The 27608-nt window shown below is 43.0% G+C and overlaps 2 protein-coding genes across 5 annotated transcripts in view; one reads left to right on the top strand and one right to left on the bottom strand.

The window, feature by feature from the left end:
* Positions 1-27608, top strand: part of KSR2 (kinase suppressor of ras 2) — a 2556886-nt gene that overhangs the window by 319356 nt on the left and 2209922 nt on the right. The window lies entirely within an intron of this gene.
* RFC5 (replication factor C subunit 5) overlaps positions 1-27608 on the bottom strand; it is a gene marked incomplete in the record, with an annotated part of 1139084 nt that overhangs the window by 834041 nt on the left and 277435 nt on the right.

Here is a 27608-nt window from a genome sequence, read left to right as displayed (position 1 = left end):
ATGAACTTCCTAAATTTGCACAGCATATATAAAGTGTCCTATCAGAGACAGGAATACACTGGATCATTGCTATTCAGTATTAAAACATGCTTATCATGCTGTCCCCCGTACAGCTTTGGACTTTTCTGATCACTGTCTGATTTGTTTGCTTCCCATCTATAAGAGAAAGCTAAAATCGATTAAACCTGTGATCAATAAGCAAGAAGGTGGACTATTGAGGCAAGGCTGAAGCTGCAAGCCTGCTTTGATTGTACAGATTGGAGTGTCTTTGAAGATTCTACTGTTAACTCACATGAACTGGCAGACACAGTAACATCTTATGTTAGCATCTGTAAAGATGTGTGTGTCTCCACTAAGACTTGGTTAAAATTTAACAACAGGAAACCCTGGTTTACCTCTAAACTTAAGCAGCTTTGTCAAGCCAAGGAAGATGCCTATAGAAATGGGAATAGAAATTACAGTTGTGTACCTTACCATAAATGTAGATGTTCCAGTGTATTCACTGTTACAGTCATCACATTTGGGTTATCCCTGCCAGGGTAGCCCTTGGCTGGCCAGAATACCAGAGGCTTAGTATATTTGCGTCGGTTGCTGTCACTTCAGGACTGACATCAGGTCGTCAGTAGTATAAAGTAAGGCAGCCGACACCATTACATCAGTTTTTCTTGCCCTAACCTGTTAGGAGCCCCCATGTGGGAGCCAGGTTCTGGTGGAAGAACCCCACCAGTAGAAAGTAAATTCCAGTATGTCCCTTGTAAGGAAAGAGAAGAAAGAATAGGGGGATGGAGGGAAGGAAACCAGGACTGCAACAGTGAGTACAGTTGAACATCTACATTTATGGTAAGTGTACACAACTGTACTATGTTCTTCGTGTTTCACTTTTGCAGTCATCACATTTGGGTTGATTCTCAAAGCTGAGGAAATGGGTGAAGGCAGTCAAGGAAACTAGGGGCTGGCTAGGATGCCCTGCAAGACTGCAGAGGCAAACCCTCCCCTGGATTTGGAGAAGATAGGCAGGTGGTAATGTTTGGTAAAGGTGTGAACAGATGTCCAGGTGGCAGCCTCCAGGATGTCCCTGGTAGGGACTAATATGAGGAAAGCTGCAGATGTGGATGCTGCTCTGGTGGAGTGAGTCCTGGCCCCCTTGGGGGGAGGCTTTCCATGTTTCTTGTAGCAGAAATGGATGCAGTGTGCTTTCCATTTGGAAATGGTTTGTTTGGAGGTGGCTTTGCCCTCTGCCCCTGCAGCAAAGCTGACCAGCAATTGATTAGACTTTCTGAAGGATTTAGTTCTGTCAAGGTAGAATCTGAGCTGTCTGTGCACATCTAGAGAGTGCAGGATCCTTTCCCCCTTGTGTGTGTTAGAGAAAATGGTGGGCAAATGAATGGATTGGTTGAGAGCCACACTGGACACCACTTTGGGCATGAAGGATGGGTTAGTCCTGAGGGATAACCTGTCAGCATGGAAGATGATGAAGGGTTCCACAGCCAAGAGTGCTTGCAGCTCTGAGACTCTTCTGGCTGAAGTGATGGCCAGAAGGAAAGCTGTCTTCCAGGAGAGTAATTTTAGCTCTGCTGAAGAGGCTAGTTTGAAAGGGGGGCAGGGTTAGCTTTTCCAACACAAAGTTAAGGTCCCAAGCCAGGGTTGGTGCTCTTCTGGGTGCCCTCAAGTTGCTAGCCCCTCTTAAGAACTGTTTGATTAGAGGGTGTGAGAAACAGGGCTACTCAGTGGGGAAATGAGTAGAGGCATGAATTTTAATAGAGGAAAAAGAGAGACCACTGTGTAGCAAGTCAGTAAAGTAATCCAGGATGAGAGCGAGTGAGGACTGTGCCGTATTGGCTCCCTTAGCCTGAATCCAGGTGCAGAACCTTTTCCATTTGTTAGCATTATACTTTCTAGTGCTAGGATATCTGGCCTCATGTATAACATCTAGAACCTGTTTACTGAGATTAGCAGATTGATCGGGGCTTAGAGAATAAGCCAAGCTGCCAAATTCAGGATCTGCAATTGGGGATGCATGAATTCTCCTTCCCTCTGGGTCAGGAGTGTTGGAATCTGACTGAAATGCCATGGTGGCAGTGGGGACAGGCTGCGCAGCAGTGGGTACCAGTGCTGGTGAGGCCAGTCTAGATCAATAAGAATTGCCCTTGGTTTTTCTTCCTTTATTTTGAGCAGTACCCTGGGGATGAGAGGTAGTGGAGGAAAGGCATAGACTGATAGAGTGACACAGGGAAGGACAGGGTATCCACTTTCCAAGCCATGCAGTGATGCTCCCTGGTGCAGGTTGGTGCGGGAGGCAAAGAGGTCGACATTCGGCGTGCTCCATTTCTGAATTATTAGGGTGAGGTTTTTTGTGTCGAGCTGCCACTTGTGTGGGTCCAGAAGATTTCTGCTTAAGTGGTCTGCCAGAGAGTTTTGAGAACCTGGTAGGAATTGTGCTAACAAGTGGAGTTGCATGGCAGAGGCTGTGTGCCAAAGGGTCATGGCCAGCCTGCATAGAGGGTAGGAGTGAGTCCCTCCCTGCTTGCTGATATACCACATCACAGTGGTGTTGTCTGTTTTGATCAGGAGAGCCCCTGGGGAGAGAAGGGGCTTGAAAGCTGTGAAGGTGTGCTGGATAGCTATCATCTCTTTTTGGTTGATGTGTAGATGGATTTGCTGTGGAGTCCATTGGCCCTGTATGCACCTGCCGTCCAGGTGTGCACCCCAGTCATAGTCTGATATGTATGTGGTGAGGGTTTAGGTGGTGGGGGGTGGTGAGAAAGGTAGTCCCTTGTTGTGGGAGCATGCTGTTGCAAACCAAACAAAATCTTTTCTGAGGCAAAGTATCATGGGTATAAGAGTCTTCAGGTCTTGGGAGTGTTGACACCAAAGGCTTTTTAGGTACCATTGAAGTTTCCTCATATGCAGTCTGGCATATGTAATGAGTAGAATGCAAGATGCCATGATCCCCAGAGCTTGCAGGATTTTTCTTGCAGATAACTGGGGTCTGGTGGCTATTTGAGAGAAGTAAGCTGTCAGGAAAGTTTGCTTTTCTGGAGTAAGGAATGCCATCTGGGAAGCTGTGTCCAGGCTTGCTTCCAGGAATATAATCCTTTGGGTGGGTACCTGTTTGAATTTCTTTTTTTTGATTGTGTACCCTAGGGAGGTCAGTAGGTACTTTACAAAGGCCAGGTGCTTTTGCAGCTTTTCCTGGCTGTCTGCCTGAATTAGGCAGTCATCCAGGTATGGGTAATTTTCCTTTGTCTGCAAAAGGCAATGGCCGGAATGAGACATTTTGTGAAAACTCTGGGAGCAGTAGATAAGCCAAAGGGAAGTGCAGAGATCCAGCCCTGAAATGGAGATAGTTCTTGCATGATTCCCTGATAGGAATGTGGAGGTAGGCCTCTTTTAGGTCTAGGGTGGCTAGCCAAGCATCCTTGGAAAGCATGGGTAGCAGCTGCTGGAGGGTGAGCATTTTGAATCTTGGTATCACCAGGAAGGTGTTTAGAATGGATAGATTGAGGATGGGGCACCAGGTGCCCTCTTTTCTGGGTACCAGAAAAAGTCTGGATTAGAAACCTTGGCCTTTCTATTCTGCAGGAACGTGCTGTATTGCCATCGTAGAGAGCAGGGAAAGGACTTGCTTTTGCGACTCTGCTCACTGGTTTGGAAGTAGATCTGGGAACCCTTTTGGAGTTGGAACCCTTTTGGAGTTGGAAGGGTGTGGAAAGAAAATTTGTATCCCTGGGACACTATGTTGAGAACCCATCAGTCGTTGGTAATGGTGGCCCAGTTGCTTGCTTGAAAGGAGAGTTTTCCTCTTAGGGGTAAGTGAAGGTGGGCAGAGGGAGTTGGTGGGGGAGGAGAGTCATTGTGAGTTCTTACTATAAGTGGGTGGCTTAGAACTCCCTGTTTTTGAAGTGGAGGAAGTCCACTGTTTAGATCTCTGCATTGCCTGTGGCTGCTGTCTGGGGGGGGGGGGGGGTAGAGTCTGCTTCTATGGGGTCTGGGCTGAACTGACCTGGTGGGAACAGGAAAGGACCAGTGCTTGTAGGGGCAATGCCTGCTGAACCTGGGTGGCTGGACCTGTAAGAAGTCCTTAACTGTCTGCATAGATTTTGCTTTTTCTTGCATCTTTTTTAAGACCTCTTCTGTCTTAGTGCCAAATAAGTTGTCTTTGTGCAATGGGGCATCCAACAATTTAGATTTAACATGGTGTGGCAAGGGCTGTTCCTTAAGCCATGCATGTCTTCTAAGAACAGAACCAGTGACTGCTGCCCTGTAAGAAGCTTGTAGGGCATCAAAACCACAGTGCAAGTTGTGTTTAGTTACTTGACTTGCAGAATGCATTAACTCTTGTAACTCTTTAGATTCTGCACAGGCAGGAAAGGAAGACATTTTTTGTTTGAGGAGTTCCAGGGTATGTTGCCAAAATTTTAGCATATGGATCTGGCAATTTAGTGTTCTGCTAGCAAGAGTAGCAGAGGTGTACACTTTTTTTTACCCCATCTGTCTACTGCTTGGGAATCCCTATCTGAGGGAGTGGGATTCTTAGCAGAGGTTGCTTTAATTCCTTTAGGCCCTTGAGCAATTACCTCTGGGTCAGCAGTAGGATTTTTAAAAAGAAATTTGTGAGAGTCAGGGACTCTGTAATACCGGTCTGGTTTTCTGGGTGCAGGAGGGAGGGTGTCAGGAGTCAAACTGGATTCCAGGAAAACATCCTCCACAACATCCAGGACTGGGGGAATGGCCAGGGGTCTGTGCTGTGGAAGATCTAAGAATTCCCTGAGTCTCTTTTTAGACTAGGGTAGTCTTGACTTTCCCATTGGAAATGCTCCCTTAAGGTATGAAGGGTTTCTCCAAAGATAAAAATCCTCTGGGGGAGAAGTTGAAGGAATGGAATCTGGGTTGCATGTCTTCATATTCAGATGTATCAGAGTCATCAGACCCCTGCTCAGACAAAACTACAGGTGACAGATCTCTCTTTCTTTTGGAAGGGGTAGTTTGGCTTCCCCTGATCAGCATGATAAGGTCTTCCCCCATTTTAAGCATTTGAGAATGAGGCAAGGAAGCAGGTGCCTGAGATTGGGTCGTTGGTTTCTTGGGTGTGGTTCATACCCTGGGCCTTAGAAACTCGGTAGTTTTTGAAAGAACAGTAGACGCGAAATTAGTCGGTTTGTGTTGAGAATCGGTAGTTCAAAAGACTTCACTTGAAGCCAGTGCCTGCTCAGCAGCTCCAGACCCATCCAAGGGAGAGATAACCAGAGGATCCTTAGTTGAAGAAGAGTTTTGCTGTATACTGGACTCCAAAAGTGTCTTGGTAGCGGCCTGTAAATCCACAGAAGCGGGCATCAGGGGCTGCGAAAGCGCCTCACTGAGGACTGGAGAACTGATGGCTAGCTTAACAGAAGCATCGTCGGAAAGTTTGGGCCTATGCGGTCTGTCTGTCTTTATCTTTACATTTTTTCAGAAGATCTGCTGTCGGATGGCTTACCGAAGCCATATCGGACATCAAGGACTGTAAGCGAAAATATCTAACTACAATAAGGGTCTGGCAACATATAGTTCTGGCATTGGACAAAGCACAGAAGTGACAGCGGGGGACTTCATGGTCTGGGCCTAAGCAAGTGATGCAGTAAGAATGCAAGTCTCGGTGTGGTATTTGCTTTCCACAGGTGAGACAATCGTTAACTTTTTCTGACATCGGTTAGTGCAAGAAAAAAGGATCCCCAACCAGGATACTCAGCTTTAAAAGACTTCAGCTTCAATTCGGAAGATGAAATTCAGGTAGTGGCTGACCGGCAGTCATGCGAACTGCTTCTGCTTCGGGCTCCGTGGCAAGAAAGACTGATGTAATGGTGTTGGCTGCCTTACTTTATACTACTGATGACCTGACGTCAGTCCTGAAGCAACAGCAACCGACGCAGAAATACTAAGCCTCTGGTATTTGGGCCAGCCGAGGGCTACCCTGGCAGGGATAACCCAAATGTGATGACTGCAACAGTGAAACACAAAGAACAGCACTTTTTATCCAGGCAAGGAACACACTGACAAAATAAATCAAAGTGGCTAAAAAGAACTATTGTTAAAAGCTGAAAAAAAAAACAGTTTTTAGCCAATGAGCCTGCATCAGTGCGGAAAGGTCTACAAAACATTACAAAAAACAGGAAAACATCCTCCTACACTGCAGCTAATTACCAGCTGGCTGATGACTTGAATGCTTTTTACTGCAGGTTTGATAAGCCTGAGGCTACAAATGACACTGTTGCCAGCTCTGTCAGTGTTCAGACTTGTATATCTCTCTCTTCCATACATTCTCACATTCAACCTGCATTAATTATCTCTGAAGAGGATGTGTGTCGGCTTTATAAAAGACAGGTAATTAAGAAAGCAGCTGGTCCAGATGGGGTTTCACCCTATTTAAAAACCTCTGCTGATCAACTGGCTCCCGTTTTTACTCAGATTTTTAATAAATCGTTAGAGCTGTGTGAAGTTCCCTTATGTTTCAAGCAAGCCACACTCAAGCCACTGGCTAAAACAATCCAGTATAACAGAACTGAATGACTACAGGCCTGTTGCTTTGATATCATGAAGTCTTTTGAGATGCTGGTGTTAGCTCACATGAAGGATATTACAGCTGCCTTGTTGTACCCCCTTCAGTTTGCCTATCAAGAGTCCGTGGATAATGCAGTTAATATGGACCTGCAATATATCTTGCAACATCTTGACAACCCAGGGACATATGCAAGGATTCTGTTTGTGGACCTCAGCTCTGCATTTAATACAATAATTCTAGAACTTCTTCACTTGAAACTCTCCCAGCTTTCGATTGTTTCCACCTGTCAATGGATCACCAGTTTTCTAACCAACAGGAAACAGCAGGTGAAGCTTAGGAAATTTACATCTAGCTATTGCACGATCAGTACAGGTGCCCCCCAGGGATATGTGCTCTCCGCATTGCTATTCTCCCTCTGCACTAATGACTGCACCTCTAAAGACCCCTCTGTTAAACTTATTAAATACACTGACAATACAAACATCATCAGGCTCATCTGGAATGTTGATGATTCTGCATACAGACAGGAGTTTGAGCAGCTGACCCTTTGGTATAGTCAGAATAATTTGGAGCCGAACACTCTTAAAATTGTGGAGATGACAGTGGACTTTAGCAGTGATACTACAATATTTCCCCCCCTCTTTATGTTTAATACTGCTTTGTCAGTTGTGGAATCCTTCACGATTTTGGGATCTATAATCTCCCAGGACTTGAAGTGGGAGACCAATGTAGGATCTTTGATAAAAAAGGCACAACGCCGAATACACCTTCTGCTACAGCTAAGGAAGTTCAACCTCCTACAGGAACTGTCAATTCGATTCTATACAGCAGTCATTGAGTCTGTTCTTAGCTCATCCATAACAGTGTGGTTTGGATCTCTGTCTAATCATGAGAAAAATAGGTAACATCAACTAGTCAGGTCTGTCAAAAATATAATTGGTTCTCGTTTGCCCTCCTTACAGGACCTGTACTATTCCAGAATCATGAAAAGGGCATGGAGAATCATAAGAGACCCTTCACATCCAGGCCACCATCTTTTTGAGCTATTACCATCAGCCAGGCATTATAGGTTAATACACATCAAAACAAGCAGATATGAGAACAGTTTTTTTCCCACAGGCCATCAAATTCCTAAATTAGGCTGGGGTATTCTTTTTCCCAAGCCTCCAAGGATTCTGCAGTGTTGTTTACATATTGTTAATACTCATTTCTTTCAGAGTTTATTTCAGTATTTCTTGCACTGAGTTGCACTTTGCACCTTGTATGTATATGTATAACTACTTTTTTTGTTTTGTTCTTAATAGTTGTATGTATGTCATTTATGTAATTCATACTTGGAGAGTAACTAAAACCATAGTCAAATTACTTGTATGTGTGTATACTTGGCAAATAAATGTGATTCTGATTCTGATAGCCAGCACATCTTTCTTCCAGGATGTTGGTGATTCCCCTCCATTTAAAATATTGGTAAATAAGAGCTTTCATATCTTTATCACTTTCTTCCTGACTAGCATCCCATCTTCCACAGGAATACCATCTATTCCTGGAGACTTTCGTGTAGATTGATTATACGTCACTGTTTTTATCTCATCTCCTCTTATCTTAACTGTTAATTGTTGAGCCTCATCTAACGCTAACCTTGGCATACCTAATTCATCCAGAAATATTTCCATTTGTGTTTTTTCATGATTTCCACATTCCTCAGCTTTATGCAAAATTTCCAAAATATCTGTAATAGCTCTACAGGATCTCTGGTTACTTTTGTTTTATTGCAGGCTCCTTAAGTTTAGCGGCATCCCTTTAAGTGTTCTGTTCCCTAAATAGTTGTGCTAGCAGTTTTAGTGCTTTGTAGATATTATCAAAAACAGTTGCTTAACAGCAATCTGTCTAAATTCATGTATATTATCAAGATATTCCGTTATTTTCTTTTTAGCCCTCTGCATTTTCTCCACTTCTTGTTCCGTGAGATCCCCTTATTCTGCAGTTCTTTAACGTTTGTTAGCCTCTCTAATTCTAATTATTTCTTAACTATCTATCTTTTTTCTTTTATTTATACCCTATTTTTAAACTTCACTTTCATTTTATCCCTCCCACTAGCTATAATTTTTGAAGAAATTTCTATCTTTCCTAATAAATTTGGAATAATTTCCACTACCCATTTCTTAAATTCATCTCTTTTTAACAGGTAGCTGGGGAAGTGCCAGTGTCTCATCTATACTTAATAACTCTGCAGTTTATCTTTTGTTGTTATAGGTGCGTAATCTGAAATACCTAATAAATGTGTGTTGAAGATTTTGATTAAATGCACATGCTCCTGTGAATTTTCTGTCTAGTCTAGCCCAGTTATTGTACTTTGGGGAATAAGTAAATTCTGTCTTGAGTTCCTAGAACTGAATTCACATACCAAATATTTTCATAAATTTCTTTAGAAATCTACCTTCGTTTTTATATTTTCCCTTCTAGGTCCCCCCGATTCATTGTTACTGTGGCAAATCAAGTTTCAGTCCCCACATATAAGTTATATTGCCTGTGGAAAGCTACTTATTAATCCCCAAATTTTTCTTAAGTTCCACAATAGCAGTTTTAGATGGAATATAAATACATCACAGCATCATCCTCTTCCCTTGCTAATAGCCCCCTTACTATCACAAATCTACCATTACTATCTATCTTTCCTCTTCTTTCACTGTTAGAGATCCACAAACTATTAGTATAAGTACTCCCCTATTCATTTGCCCCAATACTCTGCTGAATTACCGTCATGAAATCCTTTCTTTATCAAATTCACACGCTCATTTATTTCCAAGTTTGTGTCCTGTAGCATTGCTACTTGCACATTACATTTCTTAATATAATACAATACTGTTTCATTTTTGTCTGTACCTGTGAGTCCATTCACATTCCAAAAATAATGTGTTTAGTGTAGCCATTATAAGATGTTATTATTCCCACGTTATATATTGCAGTTTTTTTAATGTCTAGTTCCAACTTTTGTGTCACGTGCACTGTTTGGCAGGTTGAACTTTTATACAATTGTTTCTTGATTGACATCTGTATTTGAACATATGCCACATTTTACAAGACTTTTTTTGTTTTAATGAAAACCCTCAAACAGAAAAACAAACATAGAACACTCCTAGAATCTATTAAGTTAAAAGAAACCCTGAAAACTATGTACATCTTTAAATAATGAAGTTTAATCCTCCTGATAGGAACAACTGTCCAAAACTGGTAGCTGGACACACAGGCAAAACCTGTCCTAAAATTAAGTTTATCCATGCTGAGATGCATGTTAAAGTCTGTGCTGCTGTGCCAGAAAAACTGCTATATCTTATTCACTTCCAGAAATGTCTAATTTTATTTTTACTAAACTGCTTGTCCTTGTAACTTTCAGTTGTACATTTCTCTTAGTAAACAATATCCCGACCTCTCAGTTTATTGCCTTCATCTTTAGTCAGCTTGTTTCTGTGGAAGCATAAGAGCAACATGTAGAGCTTCCCTCAGCTCCAGATTTGTTAACTATCACTGAACATTTATTTGCTTAATGAAAACTATTACATTGTAGTCTCTGATTTTTTAAAACCCACTTGCATTCACAAAAAACTTGTCATTAAAATTTCAGTTCTACTCATGTTAAAATCAGTACAATTTTACACCCCACCCCCACCACAACATCTCAAGATTATAACCTATTGACTTAAATGTGGTATTGTTCAGTATTTCTTCTCTTTTTCATTGTAATACCTACATTTCTTAAAACTAAAAAGAAAATCACCTGTTTACTTTAGTATCTTTATCACATACAACTATCAATGAAAATACTTTACCAAATAACATGTAATTTGTTTTATAAAATGCTTTATACAAAGACTGTTTAGAACAATTGTTTTACCTACATTAACATTTTCCCCTCTTTCTCCGCCCCTTTCCCTTTTAGTGTCCTTCCAAACATTAATGACTTGAAGTGGGGCATATGCCAATCGGTTCCCCAAACAACTTTAACAAAATCAGCAAGAATCCAATCTTTCTCAGCTACTTTTTCTTGTAAAGCCATATTTCACACATGTGACTGATGTTTTACAGTCTCACATTTTTCAGTGTTTTTGGTCTTCTTCCTGTTCATCTCCATCTCCATCTCTCACCTCCAGACTCTGGTTTGAATCCAAGGTACTCCTGATTATTCTAGTCGGCTCACATGCTTTTTTCTGGCTCTTAAACATTTTCCTTTGGAACAATGGAAAAGGTTTCTGAAATAAAGTCCCTCTATGAGCCTTACCATCAGAAGAATGAAAAGCAGAGTCCCCTTCTATTTAATGGCTTACCCCTTTTCAGACTAACTTTTGTATTCCCTTTAACCTGTTCTGCATAAAAAAATGACCTTGATCCTCCTGGAAAATATTCTGCAGATAGTTGGATAAAGCTGTGTGAATCTCATGCTGCCTTTCTACATTCCCTGATTGCTGGGATACATTTGCTTCTCCTCTGCCTGGTGTACAGTGAATAATCACTTTCCACAAACACTCTACTGTCTCCATTTTTTAATATTTTGCCCTTCAGTCAGGATCAAGATTTTCTGCTGGTATGATTGCATCTTTACTAGTGGGATCATGTGATCAATAGGAGGTTACTAGGCCAATGGCTGCAGAGCATTTTTAAGCCTAGCCATTCATGCCATAATTTCCCAGTTATCAATGTCCATGGACTACAATGGCTTTGGTATATATATATATGCCTATACCTAGAATATCTACAAACTGCCCTTCTCCATAAGGGCCACAGGTGACAAGCCAGGGTTGAATTTGTGATTTCCCAAACATTTGTCCAGACTGTGCTTGAATAGACTTAGCCAAGAGCTCTGTTTCACATGAATGTGGAGACTGTTCCAGAGAAGGGTTAAACTGTCTGACACATACCTGTCCCTCCAGCATGTTTTGCTGTTTTCAGCATGTGACAGATGAGGTTTAGATCCTTACAGCAGGTCATTTTAGTGCTGTTTATTTCATGAATGTGTAGCATATCCATCAGGACTGTATCGGAGAATGTCTTGTAGGTTAAGCATATATTGCCCCTCAGTAGACTGTAGGAGACTGAGTACAAGGACATGGCTTTGAGGTAGTCTGCATAGGGCACATTATTTACACCCTGTATTTTTTTAATGAAATGAGGGCTGAGTATAATGGGACTGTGCTGTCCATAGATGTGGATGCCTTGCCGTCACATATAAGTTGTGCCACATATAAGTATTTTCTCAATACCATGGACACATGGTGATCAAAGTTCACGTCCACTTGAGTTCCCAAGTCCCTTACAACTGGGTCTACTCTTAGGGGAGTGATATCCATGTTGTAATTTGCGGGGGTGGTCAGCTTCCCAAAGGGTATGATGATGCATTTTTTTTTGCATTGCGTTTTAGGCCATTGTTCTAGCACCGGATAATTTTCTGTGTTAGACCTTCCTGGAGTGTATCTACATCTTTGATAGATTCAGTGTTTGCACCCAACTTGTAGTCATCAACAAATTCGGTCAGCCAAAGGCCCTGTACATTTGCCTTGACTAGAGAAGTATATTGCAAACAGGAGAGGTCCCAGTGTTAAGCCCTGTGGGACACCACTAGTAAAAGGATTCTTGGTGAAGATGGATAATCCACCCTAACTTCTTGTGTCCTATCTGTGAGCTATTTGGCTATCCATCAGGTGACATAGGGATTTATGCCTAAATTTACGAGTTTGTCTATAATACCCAAGTGAGACATTGTGTCACATTTTTTTGCCAAATCAGGGTAGGCAGTATATACCATTTTGCCATAGTCTTTAGCTCTAGTGACCTTCTCGAAGAAGTCCACCAAGTTTAGTAGGCATGGCCTTGACAAAACCAAACTGAAATGGGTCCAGTATTTGAAGTTTTTCTATGTCTTTATCAGGTTCTCAATAATTCTTTCCATGGCCTTGCAAATAAAACCAATCAAAGTTATGGGTCTGTAATTCCTTAGTTCTGTTGATGGTTTGACTTTCTGTAGAGGGATGGAAGTTGCAGTCCTCCATTCCCTGGAGAAGAATCCTGTCTGGAGGCTGTGATTGAATAGAGGCTCTAGTTCATAGGTTCATAGGCATATAGGTGTTTACTAGGCTAACGACTACAAGGGCTTTTTTAAGCCTAGCCATGCATCCCAAATCTCTGACAAGTTCTGATACCCTTGATAAGTGTAAGCATGGACCTTGGAGGGGAACCATTTACAGGTTACCTGTGTCCATTAGAGACATAGGTGCCAAAGCAGGAATGAATTTCTGGTTTCCCATCAAGTTGTCCAAACCGCATTTGAATTGGTTTAGGGAGGAACTCTGCTTCACGTGGATGGGGAGCCTGTTCCATAGATGGCATAGTCTCTTGGGATATATACCTATCTGTCCAGCAGGTCCTATTTATATCATAGGCAATATTTAAGTCTTTAGAATGGGTAATTCTGGTGCTGTTTGTTTTGTGGATATGTAAGATGTCCATCAGAGTAGGGTATAGGGCTTTGAAGCGGTCTACATAGGACATATTACTTGCGTCCTGCATTCTTTTAGTGTGAAACCTCTGTGGATGTTCCAGTTGTTGGATATGCCTGGTTAGGTACATACCAAAGGGGGGTATTGTACTCAATGATGGGTCTGATGAATGCCGAATACAGTGGAACAATGACTTTCTTGGACTTAGATGCCATACCTTTGTTTATAAGTTGCACAACATAGAATGATTTCCTTACCACTGCAGACATGTGATGATCAAAGGCTAGATTACTATCTATGTGTGTCCCTAAGTCCCTGACTACTGGGTCAACTATAAGGGATGTGTTGTCAAGGTTCTATCTGAGAACACCGGCAGATCAAAATGCCAATGATGAGAACACCGACACTGGAAGACCAACAACGGAAATAACCGACAGTTCGAAATCCTGACGCTGAAAACACCGACATGCGAAATGAGCGCGAATGTGTAAGTATGCGATAGTGACGGACTTTAGGGTTAGGGTGCGGATAAGGTAAGTGTGCATTAGTGATGGACTGTAGGGTTAGGGTGCGGGTAAGGTACGTGTGCGATAGTGACGGACTTTAGGGTGCGCGTAAGGTAAGTGTGCAGTAGTGACAGACTTTAGGGTTAGGGTGCGGGTAAGGTAAGTGTGTGATAGTGACTGACCTTAGGGTTAGGGTTTGGGTTAAGGTTAATGCATAGATGGTTGTGTATGTAAGGTTTAGTATAGGTTTGTAAGGTTTTTGGTGTGCTTGTGTTGTGTGTGTTGTGAGTCGGTGTTATGGTGTTCGGTTATGTGGACTGTCGGTATTGTGTGGTTTCGGTGTTTTGGTGTCGGCGGTTTGGCTGTCGGGTTTGTGGTGTGTCGGTGTACTGTAGGGGATCCGTTGTCAATATGATAGTTACCAGGGATGGATGACTTCCCAAAGGATGCTATTATGCATTTCTTGGCATTTAGTTTTAGCCCATGGCTGTGACACCAGTTGTTTGCCTGTGGCAGCCCATCCTGGAGAACATTTGTGCCAGTGTGAGAGTCAATGATACCTCCTAATTTGCAATCATCTACAGATTTAGTCAGTCAGAGACCACTGACATTAGCTTTGACTTCTGAGAAGTAAATGCCAGAAAGGTCCAAGAACTGATAGCTGAGGGACTCCACTTGTGACTGGCCACTTTGTAGAGGGTGATTCCCCAGTTTGTCTGTGTAAGCCCCTCCTGGAGAACATTTGTGTCAGTGTGGGATTCAATGACCGCTCCTAATTTGCAATCATCTGCAAATGTAGTCAGCCAGAGACCACTGACATTGACCTTGACTTCTGAGAAATAAATGCCAAAAAGGAGCGGTCCAAGGACTGATCCCTGAGGGACTCCACTTGTGACTGGCCTCTTTATAGAGGTGGAATCCCCAATTCTAACTTCCTGGATCCTGTCTGTGAGCCACTTGGCTATCCACCAGGTGACATACGGGTTTGAACCTAACCTCTTGAGTTTGTCAACAATGCCCGAGTGGGGTGTTGTGTCAAATGCGTTGGCCAGGTCAAGGTACGGAGTGAGAATGATTTTGCCCTCTTCCATTGCTTTAGTGACCTTCTCAAAGAAATCCACCAGGTTGAGTAGGCATGATCTGCCCTTGACGAAACCAAGCTGGGTTGGGTCCAATGTCTGGATGTTTACTATATCTCTCTTAATCATATCCATGATAATTCTTTCTATGGCTTTACATATAAGACCAGGGAGATTTACGGGGCTGTAGTTTATAGGGTCTGTAGATGGCCCACCGATGACTGTTGCCTTTCTCCATTCATGAGGCACGAAGCCTGTTTGGAGGCAACAGTTAAATAGTAATTCCAGAGGCCCTGATAGGTCATGATTCATGCTATATAGAAGGCATCCTGGTATATGGGATGTTGTCTGGGCCCATTGATGCAGTGCTCATGTTCTTAGGGAGAGCATTAAGGACCTGTTCCCTAGTGATAGTAGGAGGGGTTATATTTGATGATATTTCCTGAGGGAAGGTTGTGGAGGAGAGAGGGGGTAAAGCTGGAGCTGAATTTATCAGCCAGGAGGTTTAATATATCTTCTGGCTCAGTATAGGTGGCTCCATTTACAATGAGCTCAGCACATAATTGTGTATTGCCTTTGAAGTTGTGGACATGGCTAAAGAATGCTTTGTGGTTGTCCTTGACCCGGGAGACCAAACTTACCTCAAATTTGGCTTTAGTAGACTTTATTTGTCCTCTGAGTTGTTTGTTTAGTGTGATGCGAGTGCTTTTAGCCTGCTGGGTGCTGCACCTCCTAATTTTTGCCATAATGTTCTTCCTCATGTTATACAGCCGATTGATTTTGTGATTCCAGCAGGGTGGCGTGTTTTTTGAGTTAGTCCTGTACTTATTCCTGGTGGGTACAACTGCTTCTATGCAGCTATTAACATGCATGTACAGGGTTTCTGTGAGCAGTTCTGCATAGGAGGAATTGTTCTCAGGGTGTATGGAGGCTTGAAATTCTGCCAGGTTCTCACTTAATAGCAGAAGGCTAGCCTTAGAATAGTTACTGAATATTCCAGGTTTAGATGGGGGTCCAGGTTTTATTTTTACTTCATAGGAGACCATTTTGTGGTCTGACCTTACCAGGGAATGCATTACAGTAGTGGCTGTGCAGCAGTCTCCACTATTGGTGAGGACCAGATCCAGTATGGTTGCACCCCTGATCGGTGTATTGACTATTTAGTCCAGGGAGTTTGTGTTTACAAACTCCAGGAATCTCTGTGCATGTATGTTTGGTGTCATATAGGATTCACAGTTAATAGTGGGGTAATTAATTCACCCATGAATATGGTATTGGGTTGAATGCTTAGTGTTTCTAATAAGTTTAAATACATGTTATGGGTTTCCTGGGTCATAGAGGGGGACCTATAGCATGCAAGAAAGTTGTACTGGATTTTTCCCTACAGTATGGTGATTTGAACATGGAGCAGCTCCAGTGCATTGTCCTGATTGAGTATATTTATTTTTGATGTAAATAGAGACACCTCTACCTTTAGTCCCTGCCTGTGCAGTAGCTGGCCTAAATGTGTAAAAGGCATTATAACCTTGCACTATTGGTGTGCTGTCTGTGGTTTTAAACCATGTCTCAGTGACTGCACAGATGTCTGCATTCTTTAGGGTAAAGAGAGCTTCTAGGGAGTAGATTTTTTTGTTTAGACTCCTAGCAATGAGCAGTGATCTGTCAGTGGTCCTAACAGGACATGTTTCAAGATATTTAGGGAGGCATCCTAGGATATTATTAGGACCCATTGATGCAGTGTTTTTAGCTCTGGAGAGTGCAGTGAGGACCTGTTCTTTAGTGATAATTGCAGGAGAAATGGTAGAAGGTATTTTCTGGGCAGAACTGGGGGTGATAGGGGAGGGAGGATGAAGCTAAATTTATTGCCCGACAAATTTGTTATACCCCCGTTTCAGTATAGGAACTTCCATTTACTATTAGTTCAACACACTGTTGGGTTTTCCCTTTAAGGCTGCATACATAACTGAAAAATGCCTTATGGTTTTCCTTAGCCTGTGAGGCTATACTTAACTCACAGCTGCTCTTGGTGAACTTGATTAGTCCTCTGCGTTTCTTGTTGACACTGATGAGGGTTTTCCTTTTTGTCTTTTGGGCATAGCCCTTTCTAATTTTGGACAGGATTTTCTTTCTTTTGCTGAACAACCTATTTATGCTGGGGGTCCGCCAAGGGGGTGTGTTTTTGGAGTTTGTCCTAAGTTTATTTTGGTTTGGTACAGCTGTTTTTTTGCAGTTATCTACATGCTTACACAGGGTTTCTGTAAACACTTCTGCATATGTTACCTTGTTCTCTGAGACTGAGGGGGCTTGGAAGATTGCTATGCCTTTATTTAATAGGAGGTAGTTATCCTTGGAAAAGTTCTTAAAGGTTATGGGGTTTGCTGGGAGTTCAGCCTTTATATTTAATTCAAGGGTCATCTAATCTGACCAGTGAGGACATTACATAAGGGAGTGTGCAGTGTGCCCTCATATTTGTGAGTACCTCCAAGATATTTACACCTCTAGTAGGTATGTAGACTAGCTGTTCCAGGGTGTTTGCATTGACAAAATACAGGAATCTCTGAGCCTGCATGTTAATGGTTGTGTATGTATCCCAGTTTATGGTGTGATAGTTGAAATCACCCATGAATATGGTGTTGGGCAAAACTGTGTGTAACTCCAGTACATTCAACTATGTAGTATGGATGTTATGTGATCCTATCTCGCCTACATTCTGAATGATGGGTTCGGAGCCGATCCCTCGGCTCCGACTCGGCACGCTTATGCCAAAGAGCGAAGTCTCTTATTGGCTGAGCTTACTATATCCCAGGATGCACCACTACCAGTCCCCCAGATCTCGTTTGCCGCTTCCCTGCGAAGACGTGGTCTCGAGCTGGCTGGGCTGAGTAGTTTTTATTAACTAACTTTTCTGTCAGTTTTTTGCTGTTTTTGCTCACAAAAGCTGTTTTAACGGCTATCGCTAACTTTGTGTACGATTTGGATTGTTATATTGTTGTGTGTGACTGGGTTGAGTTTGTTTTCGGCCCCCCTCCATCCAGGGCCTTCCCGGACTATCAACCTTAATACTTTACAGGGTCTCCAGTAATTCTATAATTGGTTAGAGTTCCCTGTTCTTTTTTACAGGAAGTGTGTGCATTAGATATTACTGTAAGCTTAGATTTATCAGCAGTAAGAATTTAGTGGTTTACTTTCCTGTCAGAGTGACTAGAATTGTGTATTATCATGTCTCAAACCCCTAGGCCTTCGGGCTTTAAAAAATGTTCGAAATGCGGGTTTAAAATGTCTATCACAGACGATCATTCGCTCTGTGTATATTGTCTCGGGGCAAAGCACTTGCAGGAGTCATGCAGTGTATGTCACGCTTTTTCCTCAAGGGTCCTCCAGGAGAGGAAAAATAAATTGATTCTTAAGGGGTTAGTTAAACCTTCCTTTGAAGAAGCCTTGGCATCCTCTCCTGCTCCGACCAAAAAGAAAAGGGCTTCGGTTCCGACCAGTCCGTCGGATCCGACTGCCAAGAAACTTAGGCAGGCCTCTCCTTCGGCTCCAAAGACTTCGGAGCCGAGGTTGGAACGGTCTGCCTCGATGCCACCAGTATCGACTCCTCTGGCTTCGGAGCCGATGGCTGGGGCATCGAGAGGCGGGTCACCTTCGTCGGCTCCACTGCTCTTGGAGCCGACAAGGGTCGCCCGCTCAGACACTTCCTCCTCGGCGCCGAAGTCTACCTCGGCACCGATGGAATCTGCTGTGAGTATTCCCTCGGCGCCGATACTCATCGAGTCGCCTCGGAGCCGGTCCCCTAGCCCTTTGGGGCCGTTGGAGAGGCCTTCTCGAACCCGTTCTGTTTCCTCTCGGTCTTCGAGGATGTCAGATTCTGATATAGACAGGGTGCTCCAAAGACTGTTCCAGTCCCCAGTCTTCCAAAAATTTGTTTCGGTTCCGACCCAGCTGGTTTCGGAGCCGATGACCTGGCCCACCCATTGCCATTCCTCCTCCGACTGCTTCGGCTCCGTCGGAGCAGGTGCTGTTGGAGCCGGTGGAGATCTCAGGGTCGGCTCCGACCCTTACTCCAACCCGGACCTTCGGGTCCGAGTTTGGTACGCGGACTTCTTCGGCTGGACCCGGGGTGATGTTTGGGACCTATGCTGGTTCCGAGCCTCCCCTCGGTGCTTCGGCTGCGGGACTTCCGTCGGCTATCACGGCTCGAGTCCGGACACTCCCAGGATTCTGGGGTCCGGCTTTCAGGGCCATGAGGAGTGCTTTGGCCAAGTCCTCTTCGCCATCTCTCCGGTTTTACCAGCACCTTCCCTGGGCGTGGAGACTGGGTCTTTGGCAGTTCCCTGTCCGTAGCCAGCGGAGCCCGAGGCCTGAGGTTACCCCCAGTGGGGGTTCCCTCCTCCTGAGGGTTCTTCGGAGTTGTCTTCAGAGGAACCCCAAGGAAGAGATCGTGCAAGAGGAAGCACGTGGACTCCCGAGTCTATTACATCGACACTGATATGGATGATGCAGAGGGGTCCCCGAAGTCGTCCTCGGATGATGTCTCATTTGCAGACATCTTAGAGATCCTCAAACAACGAGGTGGCTGGATATCCAAACCCCCCTCTGCTGACGAAGTCAGTGCTCCTCAAGGCCTTTGGGGCTCAGCCCTCCGCCTCCTGGGTGTCTCCGCCTTGATGAGCTTCTGGATTTAGTTTGTCGAAGGGCGTGGGAACATCCAGATACAGTGGAACCAGTCCCTTCTCGTCCAAATAAATTTTTATCTGCACCCCCCAAGAAGGAGTTCCTTACTAAAGGCGTGGCTGTAGATGCCATGGTGGTGGCATCTGCTACACAACAGGACGTGGCAGAGGCTTCAACGTCCATCCATCCTCCTAATAAGGAGTCTAGGAGTATGGATAGGTACGGGAAGCGCACCCTGACTTCAGCGGCCTTTACCTTAAGGTCTCTGAATTATTTGGCACATTTTACCAGGCTTCAGAGGGATCTGGTCAAGGAGTTGTCAGATTCCCTCTCGGGTAACCTACCTGAGCAGCTGGCCCAGTCGGTTAGCTCTCAGTTGGCTATCCTTGCGTCAATTTCTAACTCGTCCATGAGGCTCATTTCCTATGCGGCCGAAGGGGCGGGTAGAGTGGCAGGCACAGGCGTGGCTCACGAGACAAGCCTGGCTCCGCTTGTGTCAGTTTGTGGAGGCCTTCAAGTCTTCCTTCGCCGACGCTCCCTTTGATGGGTCCTCATTGTTTGGACCCAAGGTGAAAGACACCCTTACCCGCTGTGAGCAAGAGGGAAAACGTTATCTGCCGTAGGGGCCCGTTATTCCACTCCCCTTCGGCCTTACCCCAAGGCCAAAGGAGGGGAAAATGTGGTTCCGAAAATCTCGCAAGTTTTTCTCCCAACAGCAGGAAGATTCCCCGCCCAGAGGCAGAGGGCGGGGAAATTTTTCAGGGAGACGCCGTCCCAGAGGCGGCAGAGGGCCCCGCAATTCTGGAGACCGCGAGTCCTTTCGTGGCTCTTCAGCCTCCCACACGACATGAGGGATTGCCCGGCTGTGCTGCTCCGGAGCCAGTCGGGTGTCGTTTTGCCAAGCACCTAAAAGCCTGGGAGTCAATCACTCAGGACAGATGGGTGCTTCGGATCATTGCCGGAGGTTACACCATCCCATTCAAATACTCACCCCCTCCGTCCAAGAGAATCCCGGACCCACCACCCAGTCAAAGGGATATAGCAGCCGCAGAAGCTTTAAAGCTGCTAGAAAAAGGAGTCATCCAACCGGTCCCCACAGACCAGATCGGATCAGGAAATTACTCCAGGTTCTTTTTAGTGCCAAAAAAGACAGGGGACCTGAGACCAATATTGGATCTCAGCAGACTGAACCAATCCGTCACGAAATCCAAATTCGAATGGTCACGTTGCAATCCATTCTCCCGTTGTTGGAGAAGGATGTTTGGATGTGCTCCATAGACCTCAAGGACGCCTATTATCACATACCGATACATCAGGCGTCCAGAAAGTATCTGCGCTTCAGCCTGGGAGTCAGTCATTACCAATTTTGTGCTCTGCCCTTTGGTCTCACCACAGCCCCCAGGGTGTTCACCAAGTGTTTGGCAGTAGTGACGGCTCACCTGAGGAGTCTTGGATTCCAAGTGTTTCCCTATCTCAACGACTGGCTCCTGACTGCCACCACCAGGCATCTACTAATGGACAACCTCAAAGCCACCATCTCCCTGGGTGTTTCCCTGGGGATTACATTCAATTGGTCAAAGTCTGTCTTGCTGCCCTCTCAGCGCATAAAGTTTATAGGAGCAGAGATAGACTCAAGATTGATGCGCGTCTTTCTTCCTGCCGAAAGGATCCGAACTTTACAGGGCCAAGTTCAAGCTCTGATCTCGAGATCCAAAGCCCCAGCCAGGATGGTCCTACAGGTTCTAGGCTCAATGTCTGCCACGGTTCTTTTAGTTCCTCTAGCAAGGTTACACATGAGGATTCTTCAGTGGCTCTTGTCAACTCAATGGTCCTTTCAGGATCTTCCCCTCAATCATCACATCATGATTACGGAAATATGCAAATGGGACCTTCGCTGGTGGCTTCAAACATCCAACTTGGATCAGGGAAAACCCTTTGTTCTCCCTCCAGTGGTTACCCTGACGACAGATGCCTCCCAGATAGGGTGGGGGGGGCATTGTCTGGGCAGGCTAGTTCAGGGCTCCTGGCTTCCGGACGAAGCTCTTCTCCACATCAACGTGTTGGAGATGAGGGCTGTACTTCTATCCCTACAGGCCTTACACAAGTTTCTTCCTCAGGGCATCATCGCCATCCACACAGACAACATGTCGGTGGTTTGGTATCTGAACAAACAAGGGGGGACCAGATCGTACCCCCTTTGCAGAGAGGCCATGAGAGTGTGGGAATGGGCTGTAGCTACCAACCGCTTCTTGGTAGCGACCCACATCCCGAGAAAGTCAAATGTATTGGCGGACAAATTAAGCAGGACAATTCTCTCTCCTCACGAATGGTCTCTAAACCGCACAGTAGCAGCCCAGGTTTTCAAGAGATGGGGAACGCCGTGCTGCGACCTATTTGCAACTCCACAAAACACCAAGTGCCAAAGGTTCTTCTCCTTGATTCCACATCAGGAAGTACCAGCCATGGATGCTCTAGCACAACCTTGGCCAACAGGGCTACTTTATGCCTTTCCTCCAATTCCACTCCTTCCCAAGGTTATTCAAAAAGCTTCTCAACTAGGGTCTTCAATGATTCTGATTGCCCCATACTGGCCTCGTCAGATATGGTTTCCTTACCTGAAAAAGCATGCAGTGGACGATCCGTGGACCTTAGACCTCATCCCGGATTTGCTAATCCATCAGTCGGGACATTGGCATCAGTCCCTTCAATCTCTGAAATTGACAGCTTGGCTCCTCCACTTCCAACCTTAGTTAGAAGTCACACACTAGACCCGGAAGTTGTTCACATTTTATCTTCGGCCCACAAACCCACCACTAACAAATTGTACATCAGTAAGTGGAAGAGGTTTGCTATCTGGGCTCAACTCAAGGGCTTAGACCCTATCACTGCTCCTGTCCCAGAGGTTTTGAAATTCTTAACATCCCTGTTTAATCAGGGATCTTCTGTCTCAACTATTAAAGTTCAACTAGCTGCTATCTCTAAATTCCATGAATCCACGGACCCTCCTTTGATGAGCAGCAGACTATGCAAAACATTCATTAAAGGTGCGAGTCTGTTAAGACCACCAGTTTTTCATCCTGCACCTCCGTGGGATCTTGATTTGGTGCTTCGCGCATTAACATCTCCCCCTTTTGAACCGGCTGCTACATGCGAATTAAAATATCTGTCTTGGAAAACGGCATTTTTAGTGGCTATTACTTCTGCAAGAAGAGTCTCAGAGCTTCAAGCCCTGTCTATTAAACCACCGTACTTGATTTTCCACAAAGATAGAGTATCACTTAGGCCTAATCCATCCTTTGTCCCAAAGGTCTGTTCTAGTTTCTGTCTTCAACAATCTCTAGAACTACCAGTTTTCTTTCCAAAATTCTCTAATGAAGCAGAATACACTCTCCATAAATTGGATGTTCACAGGCAATTACGCTTCTATTTAGACAGGACTCAACAACTTCGTAAGTCAGACCAGTTGTTTGTGTCCTTCTCAGATAATAAATTGGGACAAACCATCACAAAAGCTACAATCTCAAAATGGATCAGAGATTGCATAACTCAGGCCTATTCTTCTTTGAATAAACATCTTACATCATCTATCAAAGCTCATTCTACCAGAGCTATGGCTACTTCTATAGCCTTTCATTCCAAGCTCGCTATATCGGAAATTTGTGCTGCGGCTACTTGGTCCAACCCGCACACTTTCATTTCCCACTACAAATTGGATGTGGCATCTAAAGGACGAGCATCATTTGGTTCCACGGTACTCAGGAGTGTTTTCCAGTGAGCCACCCAGGATTCAGGTGCTAGGGACGCTGTCCCATCATTCAGAATGTAGGCGAGATAGGATCACATAACATCTTTTAGTTATGTACTCACCATAACTTCAGATGTTTGGGATCCATCTCGCCTACATTCCTGATACCCACCCTCCTTCCCCCTGCCTTGCAGACCAGAAGAGATTGAACGGTTTTGAGTTCAACTGTTTTTATCTTGTTTCATCTGACGATGTTATATAAGCAAGGTATGCATGTGTGCATGTATGCGGACAAACTAGATCTGGGGGACTGGTAGTGGTGCATCCTGGGATATAGTAAGCTCAGCCAATAAGAGACTTCGCTCTTTGGCATAAGCGTGCCGAGTCGGAGCCGAGGGATCGGCTCCGAACCCATCATTCAGAATGTAGGCGAGATGGATCCCAAACATCTGAAGTTATGGTGAGTACATAACTAAAAGTTATCCTGGGTCATAGATGGGGACCTATAGCTAGCAAATATGTAGTACTGGACTTTACCTAAGGTTAGCTGGACATGGAATAGCTCAAGCATGCCATATTGTTTGACTAATCTTGAGGTGTGCTTACATTTTATGTAGATTGATGCACCTCCACCTCTTGTGCCTACTTGTATGGCACTAATCTGTCTGCATTCTTGTGGCTAGATTTGGAGCATACAATTAGTCCTTTTAATTAACAAATCCTGCTGTGGAATAGCAGTCCAGTTACTTAATTGTGCTTTTATAAAATTGATATAGGCTGCTCCTTCCAGTTTCTCTGGTACAACAGAAAATTCCAGGTTTCACTACATGTTCTGTCCTCTAATTCTATTATTTTTAAAACAGCTCTTCTTGAGCAGTCTTATACTCAGCCAGCCTTTTTTTCATTTCAACCTCAAATTTTTGCAGTTTTATCACTTCATCTGAATAGATGTTTAAAGCTTCTTCCATTTTTCAGGCTTTTGTTATTTGAGTTAATATGCTCATTTAGTGTTTGATTTATTTTAATCAGCTCTGAACACATTTGACTTTTTTTTTAAATTACTGGAAGCCATCTCCTGTACCAAAGCTGGAGCTTGAACTGCTTTTTGCTGAACAGCTGCAGGATTCTTTCTAGTCACTGTTTTCTCTTCAACTTTTCTAGTTGATTTTCTTTCAGCCTCTCAAAATTTCTTTGCTGGCGTTGAGGCAGTGTACTTACTAGCCAGCAATTGAATTTTACTAAATTAGGCAGAATTACTTGCTGTTCTGTATCAGTTTTCTTTTCATAGTGGGAGAGCTGAAATTAAACAGTGGATCAGTGTACAACCATCTTGGAAAAGTCTGTATACTGTATTTTATTTCAAGTTTTTATGCTAGTTTTTTATATTTTATTTTACAAGAATTCTTTGAATTCTACAGAACTTATTAATACAAATAAAATCCAGGAAATGTCTCTACTTAACTGACTTGGCCTTGGCATATGTTATGTTATCATGGCCTTTCTTGGGATGTTTATGTGATCACCTGTTCAAGCATCATAGCATACTTTATAACTTTATTAGCTGAGTAATGAAATAACATGTATGAAACCATTCTGTACATTTAAACGCTTTACTTTTGACCTTAACAAATTCTTGCTCTGCCAGCTTTGTTACTTTAAAAACGTTCTTTTCATGCTATTTATTTATAAAAATGAGTGCTTCGTTAAGCAAAAAGCATCATTTTAGGAGTTACAAGCAGAAGGTGAACAATGACTTGCTTTTGGTCTTATATTATACAAATCCATGCTTTGGCGATGAAAACTATCCACTGTCTGTACTAACCTAATTAATAGCTTGCAACTCTAAATTTTAGCTTACTCCCCACTTATCCCATTTGGGGGTTCTGCAAGTTCTTGTAAAGATGGCAGCAAAGTGGAGAAACCTTTCCATCAAGGGAGGGGTAAAGGCCTTAATAAAAGCATACTTCAGAATAGCCATGATGCATCACTTCTGTGTATTCCTAAGCAGATTAGATGCAGTAAGTATAGGAGATTCTTTCAGGGGTGACCTGTTGGTTGATTTGCTTAAATTAGAGTCATAAAGTGTTTGTAGATTATCAGCAGGGTACCTTTAAATGCTCTCTGTATTACTGTGGGGCAAAACATTTCATGTGGTTAATACTTCATTCTCTATTCACTTGAAATAATGAGTGTAACCAGATTAGAGCAGCTGTGTCTTAATCTCTACGTTTACAAAAAAAAAACAAGTAATCTCTGTGGTATCCCTGAAGTCTCAAAACAACCCACTAAACAAGTGTAGTGGGTCCAAAAACAAAACAGTGTAAGAAACTTCTCTGTGTGGAAGAGTTTCAGTTCATATATCTCTAGTTAATCACTGTATATTAATCGGATCAGACAAATGTAGTAGAAGTAGTGAACTTAAACTCATCTTAAGTAAAACCAAAAATAATAAAAAAATATATAATTGTACAGAATTACTAAGTATTCATAATTCTGTACTATTATATATTTTTTATTATTTTTTTTTTTTTACTTAAGACGAGTTTAATCTCTACGTTTACCAAACTTGACAGTCTATAAGCAAATGTTACATGGTGCCAGAAGTGCCTTTATAGTTACTGGCCATGTAAACTAAAATGAAAGTGGATCATTTTGATTCAGAACCAACAAAGGTATCACAAATATGAACTGTAGAAGGTATCTGAATTGCCAGTTCATCATTCATATTTCACATTTCACAAATTATAAGAGTGTCATTAAAAAACAAGTCGTTTGCTCATTTGATCAAACTATAAATGTACTGATGCCACCAGTGTTTCCGCACTGCATGGACATTTGTCAGAAAACTGGAGGTAATGGATCCAGAAGTTAAAGTTGTGTTTCACTGCAAGTGGAGTTACAGAGAAACTAGAGAAGGTACAATATGCAGCATTTCTGCATAATACAGGGGGAAAACCAGTAAAGGTATTTAATTATTTTAACCTCCAGGCATAGCCAGCTTTAGGCATAGGCCAACTAGGTGGCCGCCTAGGGCACTGCTCTAGCAGGGGTGCTTTTCCAGTATTTATTTGGTGTAGGTAGACCAGGTTGGGGGCACCTGCTGGTGTGGGGGGGGGCACCATGGAGTCCTTTTGCCTAGGGCACCAATTGACCTAAGGCCACTCCTGCCTCCAGGAAGAGAAAGGCAATGTAGCCATTATCCTACAGAAGTAAAAAAGGTGTTATGAACCAAATAAAAAGTTGCCATTCAACAAGAATTCATACTTTACAGGAAGCATTTGTATGTGAGTGAACTAAAGACAAATCAGGCGAACAGCTGTCAGCTTGATGTGTTACACGATTCATTAATCAAACAGAGTAGCTAGAGGCAGGCTATTGAAAGAATCAGATTTGACTTTAGATAAATCACTAGAAGTCTGTAGAGCGAGAATACTATTTATTTTATTTATTTATTTATTTATTTTACATTTGTTGACCGGGCTAGTCTTACTGGACATATATCCGTTTTCAGTAGAGGCCCGGGGAGAAAAGCTCCAATTACACGAAGAATACAATTATTACAAAAGACCAAAATAAACATAATACAAAAGTACCAGTGTAGACTTATAAGGAGTACTGCATTTCATATTTCCAAGAAGAAATTAAATTGTGTCTATAATAAAAGGAATATAAAATAGAGAAAATGTTTGCAATAATAATTATAATGACACAGAGAGCAACAAGATGTTCAAGATGGCATCCAGGAAGTACCACACATTTGAAATTAAAATCTTGTGGACTTTGTATGGTGATTGATTGATTGCTTGATTGATTTAATTGATTGCTAGCTTGTTTGTTAACCCAGCAGGTGGATTGGTCTGAAGCATCTGTTTGGCCAAGATCCAGGCCACCAGGCAGTCACATTGAATTACAGATCTCATACAGACAAGAATATTTACAAACATGCATAGAGAAAAGAATAGAGAAAAACATTTCCAGAATGTTTACATTTAAGATATTGCTGATTGTCATAGGAAAGTGAGTAAGATACATATAATAATCTGGAAAACAAACATAAGATTCTAACCTCCTGAGAAAATGTTAAAAAAATACTAGACAATGTAGCACTTCACATGAACTATACATCATTCAGAATTATTTCTGTTTTTATTGATTTGGTGGTCTGAATCATTGACACATATTTGCATATAATCAGCATTAAAGAAAGAAATGTCCTGTTCCTAATCAGATTGTTAGGGAGTGCTTTGGTGGAAAGCATTTTGCCAAAGCATGTAAGTAGCAAAGTAAAACATTTCACAACATTTACACATCTGAGGAAGCTAAATAAAAGAGTGAGATTTTGTTGTTGGAAATGTAGAAATGCAGAGGCAGGATGCAGTACTGACTGAAAAAGCAATATTCTACTAGAAATTGTTGGAATGAGAAACACATTGTTAATGTCATAAACATTACATTGGACACATGAAGTGAATATAGTATTTCAACTGAATTTGTATTTAAAGGTACATGGCACAGAGATTCAATTAGTTTATAGTCTAATGATATGTTCAAGGCATAAAATAAAGCTTCTGGATCAAA

The sequence above is a fragment of the Protopterus annectens genome, chromosome 4.part0 (genome assembly GCF_019279795.1).
Source record: "Protopterus annectens isolate FY-2018-M chromosome 4.part0, PAN1.0, whole genome shotgun sequence".
Taxonomy (NCBI): Eukaryota; Metazoa; Chordata; order Ceratodontiformes; family Protopteridae; genus Protopterus; species Protopterus annectens.
This window is presented reverse-complemented; position numbering and strand designations above follow the sequence as displayed.